General features: G+C 40.8%; 1 protein-coding gene and 1 pseudogene across 18 annotated transcripts in view; one reads left to right on the forward strand and one right to left on the reverse strand.

The window, feature by feature from the left end:
- Positions 1-17,519, forward strand: part of ST3GAL3 (ST3 beta-galactoside alpha-2,3-sialyltransferase 3) — a 181,786-nt gene that overhangs the window by 2,417 nt on the left and 161,850 nt on the right. The gene's annotated exons all lie outside the window — the stretch shown is intronic.
- Positions 16,396-17,131, reverse strand: LOC138389464 (cell division cycle-associated protein 3 pseudogene; annotated as a pseudogene).

Raw genomic sequence — 17,519 nt, forward strand, 5'->3', positions numbered from 1 at the left:
TCTTCCCTCCCATCTATTGTGTGTGCTACAATCACTTCCAGGTATGTCACTTCTCTGACCAAGACTTCAATGGCTCTCCACTGTCTGTTGAGTTAGGCACAAGCCAGCCTGGCACGGACAGTATGGGCAAACTAATTTCTTGCCATTCCCTTAGGTTTTATTACGTTTCGCAGGTCAATGGGAGTATTTGCTCTTTGTGCTCCATATCTTTGCTCATGTTGGCTTTTTCTATCTTAAATGACCCCTTTGAATCTCTAGTTATTGTTCTTACCCATGTTTCAGGGTCATTTGATATGGAACTTCCCTTGTGAAGTTTTCCTGTACTTTTCTCCCCATCTAGATGTCTCTCTCCTTTAAACCACTATAACATTAGAGTCTGCTTTTTTGCTATAATTGCCTTAATTCCCCATCTACAACGTAAGACTGAAGCTTTTTTAAGACATGGACTTTTTCATCATCCAGGACAATGTTTTGTACATAGTAGGTACTTGGCAAATATATTTTCATTGAAAATAGCTTTTTTTGTTTTTGAGACAGGATCTCACTGTTGCCCTGGCTAAAGTGCAGTGGCATTATCATAGCTCACTGCAACCTCAAACTCCTGGGCTCATGCGATCTTCCTGTCCCAGCCTTCCGAGTAGCTGGGACTACAGATGTGCGCCATCACGTCCAGCTAATTTTTTTTTTATTTTTTGTAAACAGGGTCTCGATATTGCCCCACCTGGTCTTAAACTCTTGGCCTCAATTATCCTCCAGCCTTGACCTCCCAAAGTGGTAGGATTACAGGTGTGAGCCACCTCACCCAGCCTGAAAATAGCTTTGAACCAGGATGGATACAAAGAAAATTCTTTGTGCAAACAAAATGTTTGTCATAAAATCTATAAATAAAGTTATGTATATGAGAGAATCCCTTACTGAGAGATCTGGTATATTGGTATGGATAGCTTGGATTAGGCTGCACTAACAAAAATCTCAAGACTTCAGTGGCTTAACAGAACAAAAGTTGACGTCTCATTCATGTGACATGTCCAGCATGACTGCACAGGAAACTCTTCTCTTTACAGTCACCCAGGGACCAAGGCTGATGGAAACTCCATCTTAACATGGTGCTTCTGTGATCATTTTAATTCCATGAAAAGATGGTGGTCACATGGACAAGTTTCTGTCCCAATGTGGCACATGTGACTTTCATTCACATTTCATTCCCCAAAGCAAGTTGCATGGCCATGCCTAACTTTAAAGAAGAGTAAGGAATTGCAGTCTTAGCATATGCCTGGAAAGCAAAGAGCCAGAAATATTTGGTGAACAGCACTAATGACTACTACATCATCTATGCGTATCATGCCCCATTGAAGATTAGAGGTAGCAAATCAGATGGCCTGTTAGAGATAAGCATACTGACAATATCACCTCTAACTAGACATAGGGTAATGGTGGATTCGGAGTCAAAACTCTATTACAGGCACTTGTAAATGCTCATAGGCCAAGGCTGTTGATACAAGGGCAATCTGTTAAATCCCAGTTATAATAGTCATTCCTGAGGGAGTGACTATTTTACAACACTATTTTACGGCACTCTTACTAATGAACACAGGAATGGTTCTGAGGTGTCCAAAAAAATTATATTCAAAATATTTAAGAAGTCAGGAAGTATATAATAATTTGAGGTGCATTTTCAGTCAAATGGTTAAAATAAAGAATTTTAGTTTAACCTTATTGGTTTAATTGAGCCTAGCAAACTTGGTATTTGGGGAGATTCTACTTTTGACAATGAATAGAAGCAGAGTGCTAGTTGGAGCCCTGGTTTAGGAGGCAGAAGTTCTAGGTTCAAATCTTGGTTCTGCCACTAAGTAGTTGTCTGACATTGAGCAAGAGTCTTGTTCTTGAGCCTGAGTTTTCTCGTCAGTGAAATGCATAGCGTGCTTGTGAGAATTAAATGAATTAGTTTATGAAAAGTGCTTTACATCATGCATGCTACAGAGTAAGCACTCACGATCATCAGAGCAGCAGCAGCAGGGTTTGAAGAAACTTTGAGGAATCAGGTAAGGAAGCCCCAGAGACGTAGGTGCAGATTCTCCCAGACATTCCTATCTTTTTTCCCCTTCCTTGGATAGCATTCCTACCATATGTCTTATTTTCATACTTTTATTTAGTTGTACACATGTCTGTCTCTCCCACTAGACTAGGTGCTCTAATCATTCCACAGTTATTTACTGAACATGATCTCTGTGCTAGGTTATGGCTTGATAGGTATGAAAGACACGTCCCTGGTCTCAAAGATCCTCCAGTCTGGTAGGAGCAGAAGCAATTAAACCAGCAGTTAGAATACAATACAATAAGGGCTGTGATTGAGGGTCTTGTGAGATCTCCTAAAAGGGTCTCTGATGTTACATGGGGAATATAAGTAGTGGTTTTCTAGAGAAGTTCACACCTAACTAGAATCTTGAAGAATCAGTAGTTATTAGCTGGGTAGATGTGGGTTTAAAAGGCTTTTCACACAGGAAACAATGTACTGTGGCCTAGAAACAGAGCGTGGCTACATCCTGAAGATGCCTGTGTGGCAGGGGTACAAAGCATGTTTGGGAAGCGTGTGGGAAATGAGGCTTTAAAAAGTTGGTCAAGAACAGGTTGCGAAGGGCTTTCGGAGTTCTGGAGTTAAAGCTTTATCCTGAAAGTGATGAGGCACCACTGAAGGATTTGAAGGTAGAAAATGACTTTATATCAGTTTTGTCTTTTAGGAAGATCACTGTGTGTGGAAGAGGCATCATAGTGGATATCCTATTTCCCTGACATGGGAAGTTCTGAGGTTTGCAACCATAGTACCATGCCTACTACACGGGAGTCATAAAATATTTATGCACAACAAGAGATTAGACTGAGGTGAGACTGGAGGGGAGGATACAGTTAGGCTGTGGCAGTAATATGAGGGACGTGTCCATATCCTTCCCAGGGCTAGAGCAGACCATATACAAGAGTCGGCAGACCAGGATTTCAGCCACAGCTTCACCAGTTTCTGTTGTATCACCTTGGACAGGCTTCACAATCCCTTGCATCTTCTTGGTTTTCAAGTTTGGAAAATGGAGATAAAAATTCCTACTTTGCAAGGTTGCTGTGAGGATTTGAGGGAATAGATGTAAAAAGCCTGGTCCTGTGCTATTAGATACATAAAGGACTGCTTATAATAAGAATAATAGTTTTAATATTCCTAATGTTTAGTATATTACCTGGTCCAGGGTAGGTGATTATTAGCCTTAAATCTCACCACCTAAAGATACCCACTGCCAACATTGTGGTTTTATTTATGCATTTTAAGTGACTGATGATGCTGGGCTATGAGTGTTAAGCATAAGGGAATTATTCTGAGATCAAGAAGAGGGAGTTGATAAGAATACAATACCAATCTAAACATTGTTTAAATGCCAACGGAGTATGGATGGCCATTCAGCTGTTCCAGCCCTTGCTCAGAAGTGGCGCAGTGTGTGTGCACACACTCCCCTGCCGCTGACGTGGCCAGGATGTGCTCTCTGCGTGGGCCACTAAAACACACACGCTTTACTTCTCCTCAGCCTGTCGGCGTTGACTTCTTGCCCTCTGAAATTTTGCTCCTCCTCGGTCATCTTCTGATGATTTTTTTAAAGATGATAATGGGAGTTTGATTCAGATTGGTTCTCCATTAGGTTCCTCCCTGGTCGTCCTGTTTTGACATGGGTTCCTCCTCCTGAACTCCTGTAGAACTTAATTTATTAAGTTATTCTGATTAAATGTCATCTACTGCTTTGTCTTATTATTTGTCTGTAGGTCAGTAAATTTCCTTTTTCCTTGATGTCAGTTTTTCTTGCAAAATAATCGGAAGGTGGCATGTTTATGTATTTTTAACACAGCTTAAAAGCTCCCTGAAGGCTTTTGTTTGGAATATGTTAAACAAGTCAGAAAATTCTGTTACTGAGTTTTTAAAGTATAGTATATAGCAGTGGTTCTCAGACTTTTAGGTCTCAGGATCCCTTTAGAGTTTAAAAATTATTGAATACCCCCAAAGAACTTTCATCTTTGTGGGTTTTGTTTATAGATATTTGATGTTTTAAAAATTATTGAGAAAATTTTAAATCACAAGAACATAAAAACACATTCCGTTAGCCACGAGAACAATCATGTCATCACATCATGTGTTATGTAGCCTCTAGCAAACTCTGCAGGACCTTTATAAGAGAACAAGAGTGAACAAGGCAAGTAACATCTTAGAATTATCATGAAAATAGTTTTAAACTTGTGAATCCCCTGAAAAGGTCTTGGGAAACCTCAGGGGTCCTTGGGCCACACTTTGAGAACTGCTGGCATATAGATGTAAGAGTTTTTATGTGACATTTTTATGTCTTTTGGTAACAAAATAACATAAGGATGGAAACGTTTACAAACATCATTTCAAAATGCACTCAACATGGTTTCTTTAAAAAAAAAAAAAGAGCTAAGTTTCTTTGTTAAGACATCTTTATCTTGGAAGGGCAGAAGTGTGTATATTTGGAATATCTGCTAGTTACCATATTGCTGACAGACATTTGTCATTCCAGGAAAGGTCAGTAAACTGGGAACAACAGTGTATCTGTAAAAGAAAAATGTACAACTGCTCTTTAAGTTCTAGAAATCTTATAGTTAATTGGCCAGATGATAACTGGACAACTTCTCTGTGGTGCTGGTTTCATGGTTTCTTGCTATCTCATTGTCAAGTTTAGTTAATGATCCTATTTAGAAGATCCAATTTTTATGAAATTAATCACATTGATGTCATTTTGTACCTCGTAAACTGCACTGCAGTAGGAAGTGAATGAATGAGCGGTGGCACCTCCACCCTCTGTTCTGTGTAATTTTCATGCTTCCTGAGGAATCTTCCTGAGCCTTGTGTGCCACAGACGTCTGACACCGGGATTGTGTCAGGCCAGTGTCAGTGAAATTAAATACCAGAAAAGTTTGTAAATAGGAGCTGTGTCTCCTTCCTATGTATGGACCCTGGTGGATCACTTTGAGTACTCTTCGAGAGGTACATCCTCTCTATGAGGGCAGGTGGCCTGGGCTGTAGAGTAGCCTCTTCTTGTCCTTGGCTTGGCCTTTTCCAGTGTGTCCTCCATGTTGCTACCCAAGCAGTCTTTCTAAAATATGCATCTATGTCATTTCTCTGCGTAATCTCTTAAGTGGTTCCCCACTGCCAATGGGGTAAATTTCAGACTGCCTAGCATGGCTTATAAGGCCTTTCCTGCCCTCTGCTTTAGTGTCCCACAGTCAATTTAATTCGGGCAGCACCTCGTGGAAGCTTTTCCTGAGCCTCACAGTTATTAATTGCACCATCTCACAGTGTCTGTTCCTCGTTTATACTGTTCCTCGTTATACTGCACGCATCAGCCTGCACCACGAGGGCAGGTACCACACCGTGTTCCTACTGTTTTGCTCAGGTGTGCAATAATGGCTTTTGCTGGGACTGATAAGATGGCACAGCTTCTTGCATGGTTCCAGCATAGTTGTTCTGCAATAGTCCAGCAGAATTTCTCTACAATATTATATTTCTTTGCTTGCTTTTTTTTTTTTAAAGATATGGGCAGATAAACAATATGGAACTACTACTACATAGGCCTAAGTCTCAGAGAAATAATAGCAATGAAAGGGAACATTTATCTCATATTTTCTAGTGATGTATTTTATACATGTAAGAACAGAACAAGATAATGGTACCCATCATTAAATCTTAATTTGCCATTTTGCTTCAGTTTTTGTTTTTCCAAAGAAATAGAACATTACATTTTCCACAACTGTTTTTCCCCAGTTCCCTCCCTTCTTCACCAGAGAAAGCCACTATGTTTGATTTAAAGGTTTCTTAAATTCCCACACGTTTTTATACTTTCACTACATATTATGTTTCCATATATAATACATAGCAGAAGCTGGCAAACTGGCCTGCAGATTGTGTTGGGACACAGCCATGCTTGTTTTTTTCACATATCATTGGTTGCTGCTTTCAAGCTACAATTTTCTGTTTCCAGTTTGCTGGGCATATTGCCATCTCCTAAACTCACCTTCAACACCAATCTTTACCTCTTGTCTCAATTGGCCAGGCAAAGGAAAGCCATCCTTTCAAACACTGCTGTTGAATTTTCTCAAGACTGATTGCATTCAGCATTTTTTTTTTTCAAAGACACAGGGCTCACTATGTCACCCAGGCTGGCCTTGAACTCCTGGACTTGAGCAATCCTCCCACCTCAGCCTCCTGAGTAGCTAGGAGTCCAGGCATGCACCCAGCTTGCATTCAGCATTTTTAATCTTCCACATAGAAGTCACATTTTCCAAATAAAAAATTATGTCTAGAACCTTGTCCTCTGAACACCATTGTAACAAATAAGCAAAAAAACCCCATAAACCAAACCATGGCAGCTCCTATTCAGAAAGGTTTTGTTTTGTTTATAAAAACAAAGATGAAAACTTTGCAGAACTGAAAGTTTTGTTGTTTTGTTTTGTTTTGTTTGTAAAAACAAAGATGAAAACTTTGCAGAACTGAAAGTTTTGTTCCCTTGGGTGTTTACTCCCCACACCCTTGCAGACTTTCTCAGATACTTCTAAAGGGAATATCTGACCAGTGACAAAGTATTCTTCAGCTTAACTCTTCTGTTTTCTATTTTTAAACGCTTGTTTTAAAGGGTTTTAAACCCTTGTTTTAAAGGCTATCTAATTTCCACTCAGAAAGTCACTGACTACCCATATTGCAGGAGTCTGGGTCCAATCAGGAGAGAGAAATCACATGTTAATTTGAACAGGTAAAGTTTAAGAATTATTAACTATTACAGAGAATTGGAGTTATGTGGGATTGGCTAGTTAGAAGTAAAGAAACAAGCACACGGGAAGATGGTCAACAACATCATCAGCCATCGGGAGTGCAGATCAAAACCACAGTGAGAAACCAGTCCACACTCACTAGGATGGCTGTAACCAAACAGATAAGAACAAGTGTTGGAGCAGGTGTGGAGAAATTGGAACTCGCACTCACTGCTTGTAGGGATGTATTATAAATGGTGCAGGTGCTTTGGAAAACAGTCTTGCATCTCCTCAAACAGTTAAACAGAATTTCCATATGTCCTAGATATATTTTATTCCTAGGTATCCTAGTCCATTTTGTGGTGCTATAACAATACCTAAGCCTGGGTAATTTATAAAGAACAGAGATTTATTTCTTACAGTTCTGGAGTCTGGAAAGTCCAAGGTCAAGGGGCCAGCATCTGGTGAGGGCCTTATTGCTGTTTCATCCTATGGTGGGAGGTGGGAGGGTAAGAGAGCAGAAGGAAGGAGGGTGGGAGGGAGAGGGAGAAAGATCAGATTCTCAGTTTTGAGCCCTTTTATAATCAGCATTAATCACTGCATGAGGGTGGAGCCCTCATGACCTTATCACCTCTCATGAGGCTCTACTTCCCAACACTTGTGTTGGGGATTAGGTTTCCAACACATGCTTTTTAGGAGGACACATTCAAACCACAGCATTAGGTATATACCCGATTCTACTCTTAGGTATATACCCAAGAGAAATTAAAATTTACGTCCATACAGAAACTGTACATGAATGTTCATGACAGCATTATTCAGCCAAAAAGTAGGAACAACCCAAATGTCTATCAACTGATGAATGGATAAATAAAATATGGTATGTTCATATGCTGGAATAGTATCCAGCAGTAAAAAGCAATGAAGTATTGATGCATGCTACAATATGCATGAACCTTTAAAACATGCTAATTGAAAGAAGCCATTCACAAAGGACCATATGTTGTATGATTCCACTGATATGAAGCATCCAGAATAGGCAAATAGAGACAGCAGATTAGGGGTAGGAGAACAGGAAATGGGAGGGATGGTGACAGATAAGAGATGTGAGGTACCTTCTTGGGGCTAATGAATAAGGCCTAAAATTGTGGTGATGTTTGCACAACTCTGTGAACCTCACGGATATACTGAAAGCCACTGAACTGTACACTTTGGGTGAACTGTATGGTATGTGAAGGATATCCCAGTAAAGCTGTTAATAAGAAGCAAAGAGAGCTCTCAAACATACAAAATTAGCAGATACAAGAAACAGCCACCACCCAGGGCTGAGACAGAGCGCCCAACAAGAGCCCCCCTCCTCCTCCACTGCCCCCAACCCGCCCGGGGTTGAGATCTGGACCTCAGTGTAGTGGCTCAGTGGATGGCAGAGAAGTGACTGTGATGCTGCAGGGCAGAACTTGCTGGAAATCTGCCCTACAGTGTTCTGGGAAAGCCGTTTACAGGGCGGTGTCTCACCAGAGGCACTCAACTACAAAACTGCCCCAGAAAAGTGCTCGGGGCAGCTTGCTGATGGCTGAACCCTGGAAAAGCGGTGAGTGCTGCAGAAGCCCACTGAGCAGAGCACTCTGGAACCGGGAAGCCAAGCCCCTTTGCTCTTGCAGTGTCTCTCTGGCGCCCTCTACCAACAGGGCTTGGCAGCAGGCCTGCTGGCAAAAGAAAAATATTTGAAGGGCCCAGATCCATTTTTGCAAGGTGGTCAAAAAGGATGAATTTGGAGCTGAGAGGCAATAAATCTATAACTAGCACAGAGGGTAACCGGGACCTCAGCTTACCCTTAGCTTTTAATTTCCTTTGGAGGTATTCAGTTATTCTTGCCTTCCTTGGCTATTGTGGTTTGGAGAAGCTAGGAAACTATCTTTGGGCCAACTTGTCATCAGCTCAGGTTTCTAATTATCCATTTTCACACATTTTTCTATTCCATTTGCTTGGTTCTCTCTTTCAGACTCCAGTTAGGCTTATGGTGGATCTCCTATGGCTTCCATTGGTACATGTTTTTGTTTTGTTTTGGGGGGTTTTGTTTTGGAAATCCTTTTAAACTTTTTATTCTTTTTCATTTTATCTTGCTCTTTTTTTTTTTTATTTTTTTACCAGTCATGATCTCTATGACTCTTATTGTATTTTCAGCAGTGTCCACTTTGTTTTCTTTCATTGAGGGGTTCGTTTTTATGATAGTGTTGTTTTTCTTTGTTCACTTTTTTCCTGAGTGCTAATTGTATTTTATTTTAAAAATTTTGCTGTTTTACAGTTTTCCCCCTGAGATTTCCCTTTACTCTCTGCTCCTCGTTCTTGTTTTACAGAGCCGGTGGGGAGTGGGTGGGCCTGGGCAAATCTTTGTTAATGATCTTCATCAGTTCTGTGACATTTTTTTCTGTTGCATTGTCTTCATCCACCATGCTTCCCCTTCCCCTCGACCCTCCCTCTTTCTTCCACTTTTGTTTCAGTATGTTTGTGTAGATTCTGTACTGATTCCTTTTCAATATGATTTGGATAAAACTTTTCTCATTATTTAGAGAGGCGATATAGCATATGACTGAAGCCAGATCATCTGGATTTGAATCCTGGCTCTGCCACTCACTAGCACTATGATCTTGGACAAGAACTTTAACCTCGCTGTGCCTCAGTTTCTTCTCTATAAAATGAGAATGATAACATCACAGGACTGTTAAGAAGATTCAATGAGTTAAATTGTAGAAAACTCCTAGAACTGGGGCTGATCCACAGTGCTTATGTGAATATTAGCAATATTAATTATTTTATCTGTTACAGTGACTTGTAACTAGAATGTGCACAAGTCTTCTGAATACAATAATTTTATAGATTACAGGTCAATTACTTAAATCTGCTTGGTCATGCATGAAGTCTGAATAGCAGGGGTACATTCAGCGAGAACAGTTTCAAAAAATTGAACTTTTCACTAGGTTTGGGAAACTGGATAATAAATAGTACGTAATAACGTCTAATTATCTTCCTCAAAAATATTCACAGGAGACATGCTCCAGAAATACTCTGTGGTTTTTTTGTTCTGCATGCATGATTTTGTTATAATTGAGTTCATATCCATTATGGCTGATATTTGAAGATCATAAAAATTCTGAGATTTCAGACTAACCTAAAAATTGTTGCTAGGTTTAGTTCAGAAAATAACCATATTGTAGGATGTTTTGGGGATGACAAGAGTTTGGTGCAGCTTGTTTCAGTGAGTGTGGATTTTTATGCAATTTTGCATTTATGGTTGATTAAGATAGTCTAGATTTCTACACCTTATGTACCTCTTTTCAAGCATACTATAACTAACTGAATAATCAGTCAGTGAACAAATAGTTCTTGAGCACTTACAAGTGATACAGTGGTGAACAAAATAGACATGTTTCCTGCCTGGATTAGCCAGAATATAAATGTTAAATTATTGCAAGTACTTATAAAATTATAAGTACACTATGTAATGGATTGGGGTAGGCAGGTGCTGGGGGAGTTTATGACAAGGAAACCTAACCTAAAGTGTGGAGACAGGTATTGCTTCCCTGCAGAATTGAGCTTTTAGCTGAGACTCAAAGGAAGAGTAAGAGTTAGCCAGATGAAGTGGTGGGGTCAGAGAACTTCAGCCTGACATTGGGAGAGCATGGTAAGTTGAAAACACGGAAAGAAGTTCCATGTGGCAGGCTCATAAGAAGTGAGGTGGCAAAAGATGTGTGCAGAGAGATGAGCAGGGGCCAGAACTTATATGCCCTGTTAAGGGGTTTGGGGCTTTACCCCGAGGTTAAGCCTGGGAGTGAAATAAGCCTATCCCATTGGCTGCTTTGTGGAGATTTGGAAAGGGGCAAGAATAGGAGGTTTACTAGGCTTTTGTGGTAGTCCAAGCAAAGGATTATAGTGACTTGAAATAGGATGGTGGCAGTGAAGAAAGAGGGTTGGATGGCTTCGGGAAGTATTTAGGAGGTAAAATTCGTAGGACTTGATTGATTATACATGGAGGGTGAGGCTGAGGAGGAGACTGGTGTCAAGGATCATTTCCAGGTTTCTGACAGAAGCATCTGGGAAAGTGTGGTCTTTGATTGAGATAGTAAACACTGAAGGAAGGAGATGTTTATAGGGGAGGTAGAGGCATCGCTGAAACATCTAGATGATGAGAAGTTAAATAAATCAACATAAAACTCAGAAGGGATATCTGGGCTGAGAAAGTTTGGGATAGTCAGCATAATGATGGGAGATGAAGTCACAGAAGAGGATGACACTGCCTTGGGGACATCTGCAGAATGAGGATGTAAGAACGCCTAACACAGTGCTCCAGGCTTCTCTCCACATTTAAAATTGCTGTGCATGTATATATGCACACACAAATTATACCTTTAGTATATATTTTCAGAGTATGTTCAAATTATATTATTTGCATCTAGAGTTAGGGCATATAATTAGAAATATATTAACTTATTTTATTTTTAACTCTTCTTGGGTGTTATTATGTACAAGGCACTATGCTGTTAAATGCTGGTGATTCACAGACCTAAGTTATAGGTTCTGCTTTTAAAGTGTATGCTGATTCTTTGCAGAGACAGAAAAAGAGACAAGATGTTTTCTAGATGCTATGATAGAGGTAAGCATAGGATGTTATGGGCGCACAAACTGCCATAGTGTGGAGCTGTGAGTGAGGAAAGCTTCCTGAAGGAGCTAAGACTTGAACAGAGTCCTAAAAAGATGAGCCGATGTTAGCTAGGCAAAGAAGTCAGAGAAAGAAAGTCTCTTACTACCACTATATCACTTCTCACCGTTTCAGATGCTATGTAAAGGTCAAATGGTGGGAAGACTGTAAAGTGTCCAGTGGATTTGGCATTTAAGAGGTCAGGTGGGGTCACAAGACAGATGAGATCATGGTGGGTTGACGAATGAATGGGAAGAGAGAAGTCAAACACACTCCTTTATGCAGGGTCTGAATTTTAGTGTCTTAGTATCCTCTGTGTCCTGTACAGTTCTGGCATTTGGTGTTTGTTGCACTCGTTTCTTTTTTTTTTTTTTTTTGAGACAGAATCTCACTCTGTTGCCCAGGCTAGAGTGCCGTGGCGTCAGCCTAGCTCACAGCAACCTCAAACTCCTGGGCTCGAGCAATCCTTCTGCCTCAGCCTCCCAAGTAGCTGGGAATACAGGCATGTGCCACCATGCCCGGCTAATTTTTTCTATAAATATTTTTAGTTGTCCAGATAATTTGTTGCATTAGTTTTGGACAGAAGAGTGATACCTCCTTCTCTGACATAAGATGAATACATGGATATATTTTTAAATTTTTATTGAGGTAAAATATATATGTATATGCTGTCTTTTTCTTTTGACATGTCCTCACTGTGAGCATTGTCCCATTTTTAAGCACAAGATGGTCCAGGTTTATCTTGTGCTTCTCTGCCTCAGCCCTGGAATCAGCCATTCTTCCCAGGATCCCTGCTCCCTAGCGGAGAATGGTGTTTGAAAGCCAAGGTCTAGGTGCTAGATGTGCTCTTTGCTGTTGGGATATGACTGCTGCCAGGCCCTGTCAGTGGACAGAACTAAAGAATGTCTGTGTGCGAGGAGGGGATGGATATATACCTACGTGACGAGTGCAGTGCGCACTGTCTGGGGAATGGACACGCCTGGAGCTCTGACTTGGGGGGATGGGCAGTACATGGGCAACGTATGTAACCTGAACTTTTGTACCCCCCATAATAAGCTGAAATAAAAAAAAGAAAAGAATGTGTGTACACACACTGTCCACATATATATTTATTTTTATGTCTTTATATATTGAAAACCATCTGTTTGTACTGACACCTCCAATTCCAATACAAACCTAAAGATTAATTCTAGTTTTTCCCTTTCCATATTTGTAACTGCCTTCATCACTGACAAATCTCACTCCCATTACCCTCAATGTATTAGTATTTACTGACTGGTCAACCCCAAATCACCTGTTGCCACACCCCAAACCCCTCACATAGACTGATACCCCTCTCTCCCCCTTCATCCTAGGCACATGTGACTACCGCTAAAACCTTTTGGTTTTAAGATTAAATTATTCAGAAAGGAAGAGCTGGAAAAGGCTCATTTCTTTTCATGGCTGCATAATGCTTATTTTGTGTATGTACCATAGTTTATTCAATTCCTATTGAAGGACATTTGGAGTACTTTGAAATAGTGCTACAATAAATGGCCATGTGCATAAGACTTTTTGTATTTTTGTCAGTGTATCTTTGGAATAGTTTCTTAGAAGTGAGATTATTGAGTTAAAGGGTAAAAAGCATGTGTAATTTTGTTAGATACTGCCATATCCCTCCTGCCACCCGCAGTGTCTAAGAGAGCCTGTTTTTACCCCACAGCCTCACCGCTAGAATATATTGTCAGACTTCTGTCTTAGGAGTGAGTTTAGGATTATATCTCTTTCAGGATCTTGGGATGTTATTCTCTTTGTCTTGGAGGTTTGAGCTTCTTTTAAGGTCTTTGTTTGTTCTTTTGTATGTTGTCCACTTTTAGAAATCAGTTTCTTCTTTAGGATGGTTGTTTTCCTTAATGGAAAAGACAAACAAAATAGGTGATGAGTTCAGCCTGCTTAGTGTCATATTTGTTGAACGAATGAGTAAACCTATTGACTCACTGTCATGTGTCTGCCAGAGCCTTGGGTTGTGGTTACCGTTTGGCTGTGGCAGTTCAGACATCCCATCTGCATTCAGCACAGAAAGAAGGCCGAGGGACTGACTGGTACCAGCCACTTCAGCGCCCTTCTAAAAGGAAAGAAAAAGCTTTCCAAGAACCACTCGCGTTTTGTGGTCAGGATACTGAATAGCTTAAAGTTTTAGTTCTTTTCGGTGGGAAGGTTGGACAAGATACATAGTCCTTTGTGCTGCTGGAAATGCAAGTCTGATTTTTATTTCACTTTGAAAACTTTATACATTTGCTTTTATAAATATAAAAATTAAAAGTGAATATATGGGCCGGGCGAGGTGGCTCACGCCTGTAATCCTAGCACTCTGGGAAGCTGAGGAGGGAGGATCGTTTGAGCTCAGGAGTTCGAGACCAGCCTGAGCAAGAGCGAGACCCTGTCTCTACTAAAAATAGAAAGAAATTATATGGACAGCTAAAAATATATATAGAAAAAAATTAGCCAGGCATGGTGGCACATGCCTGTAGTCCCAGCTACTCGGGAGGCTGAGGCAGGAGGATCGCTTGAACCCAGGAGTTTGAGGTTGCTGTGAGCTAGGCTGACTCCATGGCACTCTAGCCTGGGCAACAGAGTGAGACTCTGTCTCAAAAAAAAAAAAAAAAAAAAGAAAGAAAGAAAGAAAAAAAGTGTATATGAATAGATTGTTAAAAACACTCCCTCCAAACCTACTTTTCTGAGACAATTATTGTCAATAGTTCATTGCATATTCTTTTATGTATGTACTTTATATTTAATCTTAATTTTTAAATATTACCATCATCCTTGTTTGTCATTGCCAGTATGGGGCTATGCATACATTCTGCAGCTGGATTTTTTTCACTTAGTGTTTTCTAGACATTTTTTCCCGTCAGTGCATGCAGATGTGCTCCTTCTTTCTGACTGGTACGTCGCATTCTGTACTTTACTCTCCTGCCCTCGCAGATCCATTATCCACCTTCTTTCGTCTGTGTGCTGGTGGCTCACCTTTATGAACGGAGTCATCTGGACTTCCTTGCCCTCTGGCTTCCACTTGGCATCAGCTGCCAAAAGGCACCCACAGGAGAGTAGAGGGCGAGTGGTGAGAGAGGTCACTGTTTCCCATCCCCCGCTTCCCCTTGCCATGATCCTGGTGGCAGCTGTGCCCCTCTGTGGCCACTGCTCCTATTGGGTGGTCTCTCTTCTCCAGCCAGCTCTAGGTTGGAGACACCCTTCTCTTCTCTGCCCTTCCAAGCCAAAGGGTAGAAGCAGCTTCCTGCTCTGCCCAGTCCCTAGATCCTTTACCGTCCCTTGTTGGTTGCTTTAAGGCCTACTCACACTGCTGTAAAAAATCCTGCCATTAAGCTTCTTCCTTCAGTTTACTCGTTTGCATGCGCCATCTGTTTCCTGCCAAGACCCGAACTGGTGCCACCACGGGGACCTACCGTAATTCATGTGTCAGTGTCCCTATTGTTGGGCATCTGAACTATTTCTAGTATTTTGTTCTTATCATCAGTATTGCTAATGAATATTCATGTACATGTCCTTTTTAGTATTTAGTGGAGTGTTACTTGAGGAAAAAGTCAGAAATGCTGGGTCAAGGTGTATGAATGTTGTAAATTTCAATAGCTACTTCTTAATTACTCCTGGAAGGGTCTACCAATTTACATTTCTACAGTGTGGTGTTTGATATTTTCAGTATTAAAAAGTTATCGAGCCAATACTTGTGACTTACAACAAATACATTTAAATTCAAAAGTGTGTAAAGAAAGAAGTAAAAGTCCTCCCCAGTCCCATCCACTTCTCATCACTGCATCCTACTCCTTAGAGGTAACCATGCTGACAGTTAGCTATGTAGCCGGTCAGACTCTTCCCCCCTTTTAATATTTATACACTTAGCATAGAATAAATGGGGTAAATTTGTATATATGTATGTATAAAGCAGACTCATTCATATAAGTGTGTATGTGTATTTCTCTCTTTATCTGAGAGGGCTCATTTCTAGACTCCATTCTGTTCATTGATCTATTTGTGTTTTTCCTGTGCCAGTACCCATCTATCTTAATAATTATAGCTTTGATGATATAAAGGACATGAGAAATCAAGGAGAGGGGAGGGCAGAAGGGTGGGTGTGGAATAAAAACTTAACCTATTGGGTATAATGAACACTATTCTGGTGGTGGACACAACAAAAGCCTGACTTAAGCATGATACCAGATACCCATGTAATAAAAACACTTGTACCCCCTTAATTAATATTTTGAAATATTAAAATTATAACTTTGAATTGGTCTGGTATCTGGTAAGGCAAATTCTCATCTCATTATTTTTCATTTTAAGAAATTTCTTAGGTTGTCTTGGGCATGAACTCTTCAAATTATCCTTATATCCAAGTTTAAAAAATTAATGGATTTTGACTGGAGTTAAACTGAATTTATGGAGAACTGACATTTCAGGGCAACTGACATGTTTTCAATATTGAATCTTTTCACTTAAGAACCTATTATTATTTGCTTCTATCAGTATTAGGACTCAAAAAAAAAAAGAAAAAAAAAAAGAAAGAACCTATTATGTCTCTTTATTTACTCAGATCTTTTATGTCCTTCGGTGAAAGTCTTGGCCATTTCTTTCTAAGTTTATTTTTAGGTATTTTATAGATTTTGTTGCCATCACAAATGAATTTTTTCACCTTACATTTTCTTTTCTTTTTTTTTTTTTAACCACTTCTTTAATATACAAGAAACACAAAATACACAAAGAAATCCCAATAAGCTCTCACTCCGAGACTCGTAGGTTAGGAGGAGTCATAGAAAACAAGCCTTTCCTCAGTCTCCTTGGGAAAAACGGGGTGAGAGGACACAGACTATCCCCAGACCTGGGGTGAATCCAGTGCCAGGGCCATGCAGGGCCTAGCTCTCTACCAAGGGGAAGTTCTGATTTTCCTTGTCATGATCCTGGCCTTGCTCCCATGCTCGTCCTCCAGTTTTCTGAAGTTGTCCAGTTCCAAGAATGGCTCCTTCCTTTAGTTCCCTAACATTTTCACTTAGCAGGGAAGGCCGCTTACCCTGTCGTGGTGTCAGGGTCCCAGGGGAGTTGTCATCTTGCAGGATGGTGAGGGGGGATCTCCCTAGTACCTTGCCATTTGGTTTCCGTCTATTTCGCTTAGAACCTGAAGATCGTGGAGTCTCGGGATCTCTTAAAGGCTTGTCCGAGCTATGGCTGGCCACAGGGATTTCTGTGGGCTGTCTTGCTTCGTCCTTGGAAAACACCTCCAGGGGCAGAATAGGCTCTGGGGGAAGATTTGATTTGGAGGCTTCAGTCTCAAATACTTCACTCAGTTGTTTCACCAGTGGGCTTGGAGGGTCTCCATTGCTGGTCTTCATAGGTGTCCGTGTAATGCCAAGGGTAGGAGAGCGGGGATCTGAGTCCTGGGGATGTTTGGGACCCTCCAGCTGTTCCCCTGCTGGTAGGCTTGACTGTGGAGAGCTCTCCACCTGGATGGGAGTACGCAGGATGCCAGCACTAGGTGAACGGGGGTCTGCCACTCGAGCCAGATGCTTGTTGTGCAGCCGAGGCCCTGCTGGAGTGACTGGGACGCTCTTGGCTGAGCCCATCTCAACCAGGAGTTGTAGGGTGGGGGCAGGGCCCGGCCCGGGGCCAGGAGAGGATGCCAGGTCCCAATTCCACCTTCGGATGGATACACAGCAGCTCGAGGATCAACTCCCGAAGCTACGAGTTTCAAACTTCTCCACATTTTCTAATTGGTTATTGCTGGTATAGTTTTTAAGAAGCTGCTGATTTTTGTAAATTAATCTTATAATCATCGCTTCTCGGCCTTTTGGCTAAGATCAAGTGTAATCTTATAATCACCTGCTTTATTGAACTTCCTATTAGTTCTAATGATTTTTCAGTTGATTCTCTTGGCTCTTCTAGGTGGACAATTATGTAATCTGCAAATTATAACTTAGTCACTTCATTATTAATATCTAGACATAATTTCTTTCTCTTGTGTTATTTTGTGCCTAGGGTACCT

This window comes from Eulemur rufifrons, chromosome 8 (genome assembly GCF_041146395.1).
Source record: "Eulemur rufifrons isolate Redbay chromosome 8, OSU_ERuf_1, whole genome shotgun sequence".
NCBI classification, from domain to species: domain Eukaryota; kingdom Metazoa; phylum Chordata; class Mammalia; order Primates; family Lemuridae; genus Eulemur; species Eulemur rufifrons.